The sequence below is a fragment of the Ambystoma mexicanum genome, unplaced genomic scaffold (assembly GCF_040938575.1).
Source record: "Ambystoma mexicanum isolate Mex_15411 unplaced genomic scaffold, UKY_AmexF1_1 Mex_scaf34, whole genome shotgun sequence".
NCBI classification, from domain to species: domain Eukaryota; kingdom Metazoa; phylum Chordata; class Amphibia; order Caudata; family Ambystomatidae; genus Ambystoma; species Ambystoma mexicanum.
In genome coordinates, this window is record NW_027182449.1 from 1,859,565 (window position 1) to 1,872,155 (window position 12,591).

General features: G+C 62.4%; 12 non-coding genes across 12 annotated transcripts; all 12 read left to right on the top strand.

Annotated features, from left to right (window-relative positions):
- Nucleotides 1–562: 562 nt before the first annotated feature.
- On the top strand, nucleotides 563–726 carry LOC138558051 (U1 spliceosomal RNA). Its single transcript, XR_011298206.1, has one exon. It is a non-coding gene; the product is annotated as a U1 spliceosomal RNA (small nuclear RNA).
- An 870-nt stretch (nucleotides 727–1,596) lies between these two features.
- Nucleotides 1,597–1,760, top strand: LOC138558052 (U1 spliceosomal RNA). Its single transcript, XR_011298207.1, has one exon. It is a non-coding gene; the product is annotated as a U1 spliceosomal RNA (small nuclear RNA).
- Nucleotides 1,761–2,626: 866 nt separating this feature from the next.
- Nucleotides 2,627–2,790, top strand: LOC138558053 (U1 spliceosomal RNA). Its single transcript, XR_011298208.1, has one exon. It is a non-coding gene; the product is annotated as a U1 spliceosomal RNA (small nuclear RNA).
- An 870-nt stretch (nucleotides 2,791–3,660) lies between these two features.
- Nucleotides 3,661–3,824, top strand: LOC138558454 (U1 spliceosomal RNA). Its single transcript, XR_011298603.1, has one exon. It is a non-coding gene; the product is annotated as a U1 spliceosomal RNA (small nuclear RNA).
- Nucleotides 3,825–4,704: 880 nt separating this feature from the next.
- On the top strand, nucleotides 4,705–4,868 carry LOC138558054 (U1 spliceosomal RNA). The gene has a single exon (XR_011298209.1). It is a non-coding gene; the product is annotated as a U1 spliceosomal RNA (small nuclear RNA).
- Nucleotides 4,869–5,734: 866 nt separating this feature from the next.
- On the top strand, nucleotides 5,735–5,898 carry LOC138558302 (U1 spliceosomal RNA). The gene has a single exon (XR_011298454.1). It is a non-coding gene; the product is annotated as a U1 spliceosomal RNA (small nuclear RNA).
- Nucleotides 5,899–6,764: 866 nt separating this feature from the next.
- LOC138558056 (U1 spliceosomal RNA) lies at nucleotides 6,765–6,928 on the top strand. The gene has a single exon (XR_011298211.1). It is a non-coding gene; the product is annotated as a U1 spliceosomal RNA (small nuclear RNA).
- An 870-nt stretch (nucleotides 6,929–7,798) lies between these two features.
- On the top strand, nucleotides 7,799–7,962 carry LOC138558457 (U1 spliceosomal RNA). The gene has a single exon (XR_011298605.1). It is a non-coding gene; the product is annotated as a U1 spliceosomal RNA (small nuclear RNA).
- A 900-nt stretch (nucleotides 7,963–8,862) lies between these two features.
- On the top strand, nucleotides 8,863–9,026 carry LOC138558057 (U1 spliceosomal RNA). The gene has a single exon (XR_011298212.1). It is a non-coding gene; the product is annotated as a U1 spliceosomal RNA (small nuclear RNA).
- An 866-nt stretch (nucleotides 9,027–9,892) lies between these two features.
- LOC138558058 (U1 spliceosomal RNA) lies at nucleotides 9,893–10,056 on the top strand. Its single transcript, XR_011298213.1, has one exon. It is a non-coding gene; the product is annotated as a U1 spliceosomal RNA (small nuclear RNA).
- Nucleotides 10,057–10,926: 870 nt separating this feature from the next.
- LOC138558458 (U1 spliceosomal RNA) lies at nucleotides 10,927–11,090 on the top strand. The gene has a single exon (XR_011298606.1). It is a non-coding gene; the product is annotated as a U1 spliceosomal RNA (small nuclear RNA).
- An 870-nt stretch (nucleotides 11,091–11,960) lies between these two features.
- On the top strand, nucleotides 11,961–12,124 carry LOC138558059 (U1 spliceosomal RNA). The gene has a single exon (XR_011298214.1). It is a non-coding gene; the product is annotated as a U1 spliceosomal RNA (small nuclear RNA).
- Nucleotides 12,125–12,591: the final 467 nt, after the last annotated feature.

Consider the following 12,591-nt stretch of genomic DNA (forward strand, 5'->3'; position numbering starts at 1 on the left):
TGAAGCCAGCCTGCCCTGCCCGGGCTCTGCTTTCGCGCCCAGGCCCTCCAACCTAAGGAAGGCCCAGCCAGCTCCTGGGGTTTTGGGGGCAGGGGTGAGACTGGCTCCCGGCCGCCGCTGCCGCCCGCCCCGTCCGAGCACCGATCGGGCACGATCGGGCCTTGCCGTGTCCTGGCGGGGGGCACCCCACCCGAGACGCTCTTGTTAAGCGGGGTGACCTGTCGGCTCAGGAGGGCCATGGACCCGCCTGGGGCCGACGGGCCAGTGGGCCCACTGCGCCAGGCCTGCTCGCTTTCCGACTGGGCCTGCTGGCTGGCAGCCAGGTCCGAATTTATGCAAATCTCAGGCCGAGCAGGGCCTGGTGGGAGACATGAACTGTGCCACAATGTGCCTCTTCTGCTGGGCTCTGCCTGCCGGAGCTTCCCCCTGCACGTGGGACAGGCAGCTCCGCAGACGCTCAGGGCTTCCGGGAGGGCTGGGGCTGGGTCAGGGCCGGCCTTCTCACCCTCGCTTAGCGGGGCTTCCAGAACAGGCCCAAGCCCTGCCCTCTGGCTCGCAACTCATACTTACCTGGCAGGGGAGCATCTGTGATCAGCAAGGCAGAGCTCCCAGGGTGAGGCTCATCCATTGCACATCGGATTTGCTGACCCCTGCGATGTCCCCAAATGCGGGATTCTCGACTGCATTATTTCTGGTAGTGGGGGACTGCGTTCGCGCTTTCCCCTGATTTATTGGTGAAAGAAAGAAAGAGTTTAGTGTGCGAGTCAGGTTGTTTGCTCACAGGGCCCAAGCTCGTGCAGCAGAGTTTATTTTGCTGCAGTCAAGAGGGCCAGCCCTGGGCCGTTCAGGGGTCCACAGGCCTGATGGATTGGTGAAATAAAAAAATGTGAAAGTCATGTGTGTCATGTGTAGGTTGGGCCCCTGAATGTTGCTGCGGTCAAGAGGGCCAGCATTCACTGGAGGGGTGAAGTGCACAGGTGCCTAACCCCAGACTTGTGCGCCCCATGATATCAGGTGCCCCGGTAGTTCTTGAAGCCAGCCTGCCCTGCCCGGGCTCTGCTTTCGCGCCCAGGCCCTCCAACCTAAGGAAGGCCCGGCCAGCTCCTGGGGTTTTGGGGGCAGGGGTGAGACTGGCTCCCGGCCGCCGCTGCCGCCCGCCCCGTCCGAGCACCGATCGGGCCTTGCCTTCACGGCCTTGCCGTGTCCTGGCGGGGGGCACCCCACCCGAGACGCTCTTGTTAAGCGGGGTGACCTGTCGGCTCAGGAGGGCCATGGACCCGCCTGGGGCCGACGGGCCAGTGGGCCCACTGCGCCAGGCCTGCTCGCTTTCCGACTGGGCCTGCTGGCTGGCAGCCAGGTCCGAATTTATGCAAATCTCAGGCCGAGCAGGGCCTGGTGGGAGACATGAACTGTGCCACAATGTGCCTCTTCTGCTGGGCTCTGCCTGCCGGAGCTTCCCCCTGCACGTGGGACAGGCAGCTCCGCAGACGCTCAGGGCTTCCGGGAGGGCTGGGGCTGGGTCAGGGCCGGCCTTCTCACCCTCGCTTAGCGGGGCTTCCAGAACAGGCCCAAGCCCTGCCCTCTGGCTCGCAACTCATACTTACCTGGCAGGGGAGCATCTGTGATCAGCAAGGCAGAGCTCCCAGGGTGAGGCTCATCCATTGCACATCGGATTTGCTGACCCCTGCGATGTCCCCAAATGCGGGATTCTCGACTGCATTATTTCTGGTAGTGGGGGACTGCGTTCGCGCTTTCCCCTGATTTATTGGTGAAAGAAAGAAAGAGTTTAGTGTGCGAGTCAGGTTGTTTGCACACAGGGCCCAAGCTCGTGCAGCAGAGTTTATTTTGCTGCAGTCAAGAGGGCCAGCCCTGGGCCGTTCAGGGGTCCACAGGCCTGATGGATTGGTGAAATAAAAAAATGTGAAAGTCATGTGTGTCATGTGTAGGTTGGGCCCCTGAATGTTGCTGCGGTCAAGAGGGCCAGCATTCACTGGAGGGGTGAAGTGCACAGGTGCCTAACCCCAGACTTGTGCGCCCCATGATATCAGGTGCCCCGGTAGTTCTTGAAGCCAGCCTGCCCTGCCCGGGCTCTGCTTTCGCGCCCAGGCCCTCCAACCTAAGGAAGGCCCAGCCAGCTCCTGGGGTTTTGGGGGCAGGGGTGAAACTGGCTCCCGGCCGCCGCTGCCGCCCGCCCCGTCCGAGCACCGATCGGGCACGATCGGGCCTTGCCGTGTCCTGGCGGGGGGCACCCCACCCGAGACGCTCTTGTTAAGCGGGGTGACCTGTCGGCTCAGGAGGGCCATGGACCCGCCTGGGGCCGACGGGCCAGTGGGCCCACTGCGCCAGGCCTGCTCGCTTTCCGACTGGGCCTGCTGGCTGGCAGCCAGGTCCGAATTTATGCAAATCTCAGGCCGAGCAGGGCCTGGTGGGAGACATGAACTGTGCCACAATGTGCCTCTTCTGCTGGGCTCTGCCTGCCGGAGCTTCCCCCTGCACGTGGGACAGGCAGCTCCGCAGACGCTCAGGGCTTCCGGGAGGGCTGGGGCTGGGTCAGGGCCGGCCTTCTCACCCTCGCTTAGCGGGGCTTCCAGAACAGGCCCAAGCCCTGCCCTCTGGCTCGCAACTCATACTTACCTGGCAGGGGAGCATCTGTGATCAGCAAGGCAGAGCTCCCAGGGTGAGGCTCATCCATTGCACATCGGATTTGCTGACCCCTGCGATGTCCCCAAATGCGGGATTCTCGACTGCATTATTTCTGGTAGTGGGGGACTGCGTTCGCGCTTTCCCCTGATTTATTGGTGAAAGAAAGAAAGAGTTTAGTGTGCGAGTCAGGTTGTTTGCTCACAGGGCCCAAGCTCGTGCAGCAGAGTTTATTTTGCTGCAGTCAAGAGGGCCAGCCCTGGGCCGTTCAGGGGTCCACAGGCCTGATGGATTGGTGAAATAAAAAAATGTGAAAGTCATGTGTGTCATGTGTAGGTTGGGCCCCTGAATGTTGCTGCGGTCAAGAGGGCCAGCATTCACTGGAGGGGTGAAGTGCACAGGTGCCTAACCCCAGACTTGTGCGCCCCATGATATCAGGTGCCCCGGTAGTTCTTGAAGCCAGCCTGCCCTGCCCGGGCTCTGCTTTCGCGCCCAGGCCCTCCAACCTAAGGAAGGCCCGGCCAGCTCCTGGGGTTTTGGGGGCAGGGGTGAGACTGGCTCCCGGCCGCCGCTGCCGCCCGCCCCGTCCGAGCACCGATCGGGCCTTGCCTTCACGGCCTTGCCGTGTCCTGGCGGGGGGCACCCCACCCGAGACGCTCTTGTTAAGCGGGGTGACCTGTCGGCTCAGGAGGGCCATGGACCCGCCTGGGGCCGACGGGCCAGTGGGCCCACTGCGCCAGGCCTGCTCGCTTTCCGACTGGGCCTGCTGGCTGGCAGCCAGGTCCGAATTTATGCAAATCTCAGGCCGAGCAGGGCCTGGTGGGAGACATGAACTGTGCCACAATGTGCCTCTTCTGCTGGGCTCTGCCTGCCGGAGCTTCCCCCTGCACGTGGGACAGGCAGCTCCGCAGACGCTCAGGGCTTCCGGGAGGGCTGGGGCTGGGTCAGGGCCGGCCTTCTCACCCTCGCTTAGCGGGGCTTCCAGAACAGGCCCAAGCCCTGCCCTCTGGCTCGCAACTCATACTTACCTGGCAGGGGAGCATCTGTGATCAGCAAGGCAGAGCTCCCAGGGTGAGACTCCTCCATTGCACATCGGATTTGCTGACCCCTGCGATGTCCCCAAATGCGGGATTCTCGACTGCATTATTTCTGGTAGTGGGGGACTGCGTTCGCGCTTTCCCCTGATTTATTGGTGAAAGAAAGAAAGAGTTTAGTGTGCGAGTCAGGTTGTTTGCACACAGGGCCCAAGCTCGTGCAGCAGAGTTTATTTTGCTGCAGTCAAGAGGGCCAGCCCTGGGCCGTTCAGGGGTCCACAGGCCTGATGGATTGGTGAAATAAAAAAATGTGAAAGTCATGTGTGTCATGTGTAGGTTGGGCCCCTGAATGTTGCTGCGGTCAAGAGGGCCAGCATTCACTGGAGGGGTGAAGTGCACAGGTGCCTAACCCCAGACTTGTGCGCCCCATGATATCAGGTGCCCCGGTAGTTCTTGAAGCCAGCCTGCCCTGCCCGGGCTCTGCTTTCGCGCCCAGGCCCTCCAACCTAAGGAAGGCCCAGCCAGCTCCTGGGGTTTTGGGGGCAGGGGTGAGACTGGCTCCCGGCCGCCGCTGCCGCCCGCCCCGTCCGAGCACCGATCGGGCACGATCCGGTCTTGCCTTCACGGCCTTGCCGTGTCCTGGCGGGGGGCACCCCACCCGAGACGCTCTTGTTAAGCGGGGTGACCTGTCGGCTCAGGAGGGCCATGGACCCGCCTGGGGCCGACGGGCCAGTGGGCCCACTGCGCCAGGCCTGCTCGCTTTCCGACTGGGCCTGCTGGCTGGCAGCCAGGTCCGAATTTATGCAAATCTCAGGCCGAGCAGGGCCTGGTGGGAGACATGAACTGTGCCACAATGTGCCTCTTCTGCTGGGCTCTGCCTGCCGGAGCTTCCCCCTGCACGTGGGACAGGCAGCTCCGCAGACGCTCAGGGCTTCCGGGAGGGCTGGGGCTGGGTCAGGGCCGGCCTTCTCACCCTCGCTTAGCGGGGCTTCCAGAACAGGCCCAAGCCCTGCCCTCTGGCTCGCAACTCATACTTACCTGGCAGGGGAGCATCTGTGATCAGCAAGGCAGAGCTCCCAGGGTGAGGCTCATCCATTGCACATCGGATTTGCTGACCCCTGCGATGTCCCCAAATGCGGGATTCTCGACTGCATTATTTCTGGTAGTGGGGGACTGCGTTCGCGCTTTCCCCTGATTTATTGGTGAAAGAAAGAAAGAGTTTAGTGTGCGAGTCAGGTTGTTTGCACACAGGGCCCAAGCTCGTGCAGCAGAGTTTATTTTGCTGCAGTCAAGAGGGCCAGCCCTGGGCCGTTCAGGGGTCCACAGGCCTGATGGATTGGTGAAATAAAAAAATGTGAAAGTCATGTGTGTCATGTGTAGGTTGGGCCCCTGAATGTTGCTGCGGTCAAGAGGGCCAGCATTCACTGGAGGGGTGAAGTGCACAGGTGCCTAACCCCAGACTTGTGCGCCCCATGATATCAGGTGCCCCGGTAGTTCTTGAAGCCAGCCTGCCCTGCCCGGGCTCTGCTTTCGCGCCCAGGCCCTCCAACCTAAGGAAGGCCCAGCCAGCTCCTGGGGTTTTGGGGGCAGGGGTGAAACTGGCTCCCGGCCGCCGCTGCCGCCCGCCCCGTCCGAGCACCGATCGGGCACGATCGGGCCTTGCCGTGTCCTGGCGGGGGGCACCCCACCCGAGACGCTCTTGTTAAGCGGGGTGACCTGTCGGCTCAGGAGGGCCATGGACCCGCCTGGGGCCGACGGGCCAGTGGGCCCACTGCGCCAGGCCTGCTCGCTTTCCGACTGGGCCTGCTGGCTGGCAGCCAGGTCCGAATTTATGCAAATCTCAGGCCGAGCAGGGCCTGGTGGGAGACATGAACTGTGCCACAATGTGCCTCTTCTGCTGGGCTCTGCCTGCCGGAGCTTCCCCCTGCACGTGGGACAGGCAGCTCCGCAGACGCTCAGGGCTTCCGGGAGGGCTGGGGCTGGGTCAGGGCCGGCCTTCTCACCCTCGCTTAGCGGGGCTTCCAGAACAGGCCCAAGCCCTGCCCTCTGGCTCGCAACTCATACTTACCTGGCAGGGGAGCATCTGTGATCAGCAAGGCAGAGCTCCCAGGGTGAGGCTCATCCATTGCACATCGGATTTGCTGACCCCTGCGATGTCCCCAAATGCGGGATTCTCGACTGTATTATTTCTGGTAGTGGGGGACTGCGTTCGCGCTTTCCCCTGATTTATTGGTGAAAGAAAGAAAGAGTTTAGTGTGCGAGTCAGGTTGTTTGCACACAGGGCCCAAGCTCGTGCAGCAGAGTTTATTTTGCTGCAGTCAAGAGGGCCAGCCCTGGGCCGTTCAGGGGTCCACAGGCCTGATGGATTGGTGAAATAAAAAAATGTGAAAGTCATGTGTGTCATGTGTAGGTTGGGCCCCTGAATGTTGCTGCGGTCAAGAGGGCCAGCATTCACTGGAGGGGTGAAGTGCACAGGTGCCTAACCCCAGACTTGTGCGCCCCATGATATCAGGTGCCCCGGTAGTTCTTGAAGCCAGCCTGCCCTGCCCGGGCTCTGCTTTCGCGCCCAGGCCCTCCAACCTAAGGAAGGCCCAGCCAGCTCCTGGGGTTTTGGGGGCAGGGGTGAAACTGGCTCCCGGCCGCCGCTGCCGCCCGCCCCGTCCGAGCACCGATCGGGCACGATCGGGCCTTGCCGTGTCCTGGCGGGGGGCACCCCACCCGAGACGCTCTTGTTAAGCGGGGTGACCTGTCGGCTCAGGAGGGCCATGGACCCGCCTGGGGCCGACGGGCCAGTGGGCCCACTGCGCCAGGCCTGCTCGCTTTCCGACTGGGCCTGCTGGCTGGCAGCCAGGTCCGAATTTATGCAAATCTCAGGCCGAGCAGGGCCTGGTGGGAGACATGAACTGTGCCACAATGTGCCTCTTCTGCTGGGCTCTGCCTGCCGGAGCTTCCCCCTGCACGTGGGACAGGCAGCTCCGCAGACGCTCAGGGCTTCCGGGAGGGCTGGGGCTGGGTCAGGGCCGGCCTTCTCACCCTCGCTTAGCGGGGCTTCCAGAACAGGCCCAAGCCCTGCCCTCTGGCTCGCAACTCATACTTACCTGGCAGGGGAGCATCTGTGATCAGCAAGGCAGAGCTCCCAGGGTGAGGCTCATCCATTGCACATCGGATTTGCTGACCCCTGCGATGTCCCCAAATGCGGGATTCTCGACTGCATTATTTCTGGTAGTGGGGGACTGCGTTCGCGCTTTCCCCTGATTTATTGGTGAAAGAAAGAAAGAGTTTAGTGTGCGAGTCAGGTTGTTTGCTCACAGGGCCCAAGCTCGTGCAGCAGAGTTTATTTTGCTGCAGTCAAGAGGGCCAGCCCTGGGCCGTTCAGGGGTCCACAGGCCTGATGGATTGGTGAAATAAAAAAATGTGAAAGTCATGTGTGTCATGTGTAGGTTGGGCCCCTGAATGTTGCTGCGGTCAAGAGGGCCAGCATTCACTGGAGGGGTGAAGTGCACAGGTGCCTAACCCCAGACTTGTGCGCCCCATGATATCAGGTGCCCCGGTAGTTCTTGAAGCCAGCCTGCCCTGCCCGGGCTCTGCTTTCGCGCCCAGGCCCTCCAACCTAAGGAAGGCCCGGCCAGCTCCTGGGGTTTTGGGGGCAGGGGTGAGACTGGCTCCCGGCCGCCGCTGCCGCCCGCCCCGTCCGAGCACCGATCGGGCCTTGCCTTCACGGCCTTGCCGTGTCCTGGCGGGGGGCACCCCACCCGAGACGCTCTTGTTAAGCGGGGTGACCTGTCGGCTCAGGAGGGCCATGGACCCGCCTGGGGCCGACGGGCCAGTGGGCCCACTGCGCCAGGCCTGCTCGCTTTCCGACTGGGCCTGCTGGCTGGCAGCCAGGTCCGAATTTATGCAAATCTCAGGCCGAGCAGGGCCTGGTGGGAGACATGAACTGTGCCACAATGTGCCTCTTCTGCTGGGCTCTGCCTGCCGGAGCTTCCCCCTGCACGTGGGACAGGCAGCTCCGCAGACGCTCAGGGCTTCCGGGAGGGCTGGGGCTGGGTCAGGGCCGGCCTTCTCACCCTCGCTTAGCGGGGCTTCCAGAACAGGCCCAAGCCCTGCCCTCTGGCTCGCAACTCATACTTACCTGGCAGGGGAGCATCTGTGATCAGCAAGGCAGAGCTCCCAGGGTGAGACTCCTCCATTGCACATCGGATTTGCTGACCCCTGCGATGTCCCCAAATGCGGGATTCTCGACTGCATTATTTCTGGTAGTGGGGGACTGCGTTCGCGCTTTCCCCTGATTTATTGGTGAAAGAAAGAAAGAGTTTAGTGTGCGAGTCAGGTTGTTTGCACACAGGGCCCAAGCTCGTGCAGCAGAGTTTATTTTGCTGCAGTCAAGAGGGCCAGCCCTGGGCCGTTCAGGGGTCCACAGGCCTGATGGATTGGTGAAATAAAAAAATGTGAAAGTCATGTGTGTCATGTGTAGGTTGGGCCCCTGAATGTTGCTGCGGTCAAGAGGGCCAGCATTCACTGGAGGGGTGAAGTGCACAGGTGCCTAACCCCAGACTTGTGCGCCCCATGATATCAGGTGCCCCGGTAGTTCTTGAAGCCAGCCTGCCCTGCCCGGGCTCTGCTTTCGCGCCCAGGCCCTCCAACCTAAGGAAGGCCCAGCCAGCTCCTGGGGTTTTGGGGGCAGGGGTGAGACTGGCTCCCGGCCGCCGCTGCCGCCCGCCCCGTCCGAGCACCGCCCGCCCCGTCCGAGCACCGATCGGGCACGATCGGGCCTTGCCTTCACGGCCTTGCCGTGTCCTGGCGGGGGGCACCCCACCCGAGACGCTCTTGTTAAGCGGGGTGACCTGTCGGCTCAGGAGGGCCATGGACCCGCCTGGGGCCGACGGGCCAGTGGGCCCACTGCGCCAGGCCTGCTCGCTTTCCGACTGGGCCTGCTGGCTGGCAGCCAGGTCCGAATTTATGCAAATCTCAGGCCGAGCAGGGCCTGGTGGGAGACATGAACTGTGCCACAATGTGCCTCTTCTGCTGGGCTCTGCCTGCCGGAGCTTCCCCCTGCACGTGGGACAGGCAGCTCCGCAGACGCTCAGGGCTTCCGGGAGGGCTGGGGCTGGGTCAGGGCCGGCCTTCTCACCCTCGCTTAGCGGGGCTTCCAGAACAGGCCCAAGCCCTGCCCTCTGGCTCGCAACTCATACTTACCTGGCAGGGGAGCATCTGTGATCAGCAAGGCAGAGCTCCCAGGGTGAGGCTCATCCATTGCACATCGGATTTGCTGACCCCTGCGATGTCCCCAAATGCGGGATTCTCGACTGCATTATTTCTGGTAGTGGGGGACTGCGTTCGCGCTTTCCCCTGATTTATTGGTGAAAGAAAGAAAGAGTTTAGTGTGCGAGTCAGGTTGTTTGCACACAGGGCCCAAGCTCGTGCAGCAGAGTTTATTTTGCTGCAGTCAAGAGGGCCAGCCCTGGGCCGTTCAGGGGTCCACAGGCCTGATGGATTGGTGAAATAAAAAAATGTGAAAGTCATGTGTGTCATGTGTAGGTTGGGCCCCTGAATGTTGCTGCGGTCAAGAGGGCCAGCATTCACTGGAGGGGTGAAGTGCACAGGTGCCTAACCCCAGACTTGTGCGCCCCATGATATCAGGTGCCCCGGTAGTTCTTGAAGCCAGCCTGCCCTGCCCGGGCTCTGCTTTCGCGCCCAGGCCCTCCAACCTAAGGAAGGCCCAGCCAGCTCCTGGGGTTTTGGGGGCAGGGGTGAAACTGGCTCCCGGCCGCCGCTGCCGCCCGCCCCGTCCGAGCACCGATCGGGCACGATCGGGCCTTGCCGTGTCCTGGCGGGGGGCACCCCACCCGAGACGCTCTTGTTAAGCGGGGTGACCTGTCGGCTCAGGAGGGCCATGGACCCGCCTGGGGCCGACGGGCCAGTGGGCCCACTGCGCCAGGCCTGCTCGCTTTCCGACTGGGCCTGCTGGCTGGCAGCCAGGTCCGAATTTATGCAAATCTCAGGCCGAGCAGGGCCTGGTGGGAGACATGAACTGTGCCACAATGTGCCTCTTCTGCTGGGCTCTGCCTGCCGGAGCTTCCCCCTGCACGTGGGACAGGCAGCTCCGCAGACGCTCAGGGCTTCCGGGAGGGCTGGGGCTGGGTCAGGGCCGGCCTTCTCACCCTCGCTTAGCGGGGCTTCCAGAACAGGCCCAAGCCCTGCCCTCTGGCTCGCAACTCATACTTACCTGGCAGGGGAGCATCTGTGATCAGCAAGGCAGAGCTCCCAGGGTGAGGCTCATCCATTGCACATCGGATTTGCTGACCCCTGCGATGTCCCCAAATGCGGGATTCTCGACTGCATTATTTCTGGTAGTGGGGGACTGCGTTCGCGCTTTCCCCTGATTTATTGGTGAAAGAAAGAAAGAGTTTAGTGTGCGAGTCAGGTTGTTTGCTCACAGGGCCCAAGCTCGTGCAGCAGAGTTTATTTTGCTGCAGTCAAGAGGGCCAGCCCTGGGCCGTTCAGGGGTCCACAGGCCTGATGGATTGGTGAAATAAAAAAATGTGAAAGTCATGTGTGTCATGTGTAGGTTGGGCCCCTGAATGTTGCTGCGGTCAAGAGGGCCAGCATTCACTGGAGGGGTGAAGTGCACAGGTGCCTAACCCCAGACTTGTGCGCCCCATGATATCAGGTGCCCCGGTAGTTCTTGAAGCCAGCCTGCCCTGCCCGGGCTCTGCTTTCGCGCCCAGGCCCTCCAACCTAAGGAAGGCCCGGCCAGCTCCTGGGGTTTTGGGGGCAGGGGTGAGACTGGCTCCCGGCCGCCGCTGCCGCCCGCCCCGTCCGAGCACCGATCGGGCCTTGCCTTCACGGCCTTGCCGTGTCCTGGCGGGGGGCACCCCACCCGAGACGCTCTTGTTAAGCGGGGTGACCTGTCGGCTCAGGAGGGCCATGGACCCGCCTGGGGCCGACGGGCCAGTGGGCCCACTGCGCCAGGCCTGCTCGCTTTCCGACTGGGCCTGCTGGCTGGCAGCCAGGTCCGAATTTATGCAAATCTCAGGCCGAGCAGGGCCTGGTGGGAGACATGAACTGTGCCACAATGTGCCTCTTCTGCTGGGCTCTGCCTGCCGGAGCTTCCCCCTGCACGTGGGACAGGCAGCTCCGCAGACGCTCAGGGCTTCCGGGAGGGCTGGGGCTGGGTCAGGGCCGGCCTTCTCACCCTCGCTTAGCGGGGCTTCCAGAACAGGCCCAAGCCCTGCCCTCTGGCTCGCAACTCATACTTACCTGGCAGGGGAGCATCTGTGATCAGCAAGGCAGAGCTCCCAGGGTGAGACTCCTCCATTGCACATCGGATTTGCTGACCCCTGCGATGTCCCCAAATGCGGGATTCTCGACTGCATTATTTCTGGTAGTGGGGGACTGCGTTCGCGCTTTCCCCTGATTTATTGGTGAAAGAAAGAAAGAGTTTAGTGTGCGAGTCAGGTTGTTTGCACACAGGGCCCAAGCTCGTGCAGCAGAGTTTATTTTGCTGCAGTCAAGAGGGCCAGCCCTGGGCCGTTCAGGGGTCCACAGGCCTGATGGATTGGTGAAATAAAAAAATGTGAAAGTCATGTGTGTCATGTGTAGGTTGGGCCCCTGAATGTTGCTGCGGTCAAGAGGGCCAGCATTCACTGGAGGGGTGAAGTGCACAGGTGCCTAACCCCAGACTTGTGCGCCCCATGATATCAGGTGCCCCGGTAGTTCTTGAAGCCAGCCTGCCCTGCCCGGGCTCTGCTTTCGCGCCCAGGCCCTCCAACCTAAGGAAGGCCCAGCCAGCTCCTGGGGTTTTGGGGGCAGGGGTGAGACTGGCTCCCGGCCGCCGCTGCCGCCCGCCCCGTCCGAGCACCGATCGGGCCTTGCCTTCACGGCCTTGCCGTGTCCTGGCGGGGGGCACCCCACCCGAGACGCTCTTGTTAAGCGGGGTGACCTGTCGGCTCAGGAGGGCCATGGACCCGCCTGGGGCCGACGGGCCAGTGGGCCCACTGCGCCAGGCCTGCTCGCTTTCCGACTGGGCCTGCTGGCTGGCAGCCAGGTCCGAATTTATGCAAATCTCAGGCCGAGCAGGGCCTGGTGGGAGACATGAACTGTGCCACAATGTGCCTCTTCTGCTGGGCTCTGCCTGCCGGAGCTTCCCCCTGCACGTGGGACAGGCAGCTCCGCAGACGCTCAGGGCTTCCGGGAGGGCTGGGGCTGGGTCAGGGCCGGCCTTCTCACCCTCGCTTAGCGGGGCTTCCAGAACAGGCCCAAGCCCTGCCCTCTGGCTCGCAACTCATACTTACCTGGCAGGGGAGCATCTGTGATCAGCAAGGCAGAGCTCCCAGGGTGAGGCTCATCCATTGCACATCGGATTTGCTGACCCCTGCGATGTCCCCAAATGCGGGATTCTCGACTGCATTATTTCTGGTAGTGGGGGACTGCGTTCGCGCTTTCCCCTGATTTATTGGTGAAAGAAAGAAAGAGTTTAGTGTGCGAGTCAGGTTGTTTGCACACAGGGCCCAAGCTCGTGCAGCAGAGTTTATTTTGCTGCAGTCAAGAGGGCCAGCCCTGGGCCGTTCAGGGGTCCACAGGCCTGATGGATTGGTGAAATAAAAAAATGTGAAAGTCATGTGTGTCATGTGTAGGTTGGGCCCCTGAATGTTGCTGCGGTCAAGAGGGCCAGCATTCACTGGAGGGGTGAAGTGCACAGGTGCCTAACCCCAGACTTGTGCGCCCCATGATATCAGGTGCCCCGGTAGTTCTTGAAGCCAGCCTGCCCTGCCCGGGCTCTGCTTTCGCGCCCAGGCCCTCCAACCTAAGGAAGGCCCAGCCAGCTCCTGGGGTTTTGGGGGCAGGGGTGAAACTGGCTCCCGGCCGCCGCTGCCGCCCGCCCCGTCCGAGCACCGATCGGGCACGATCGGGCCTT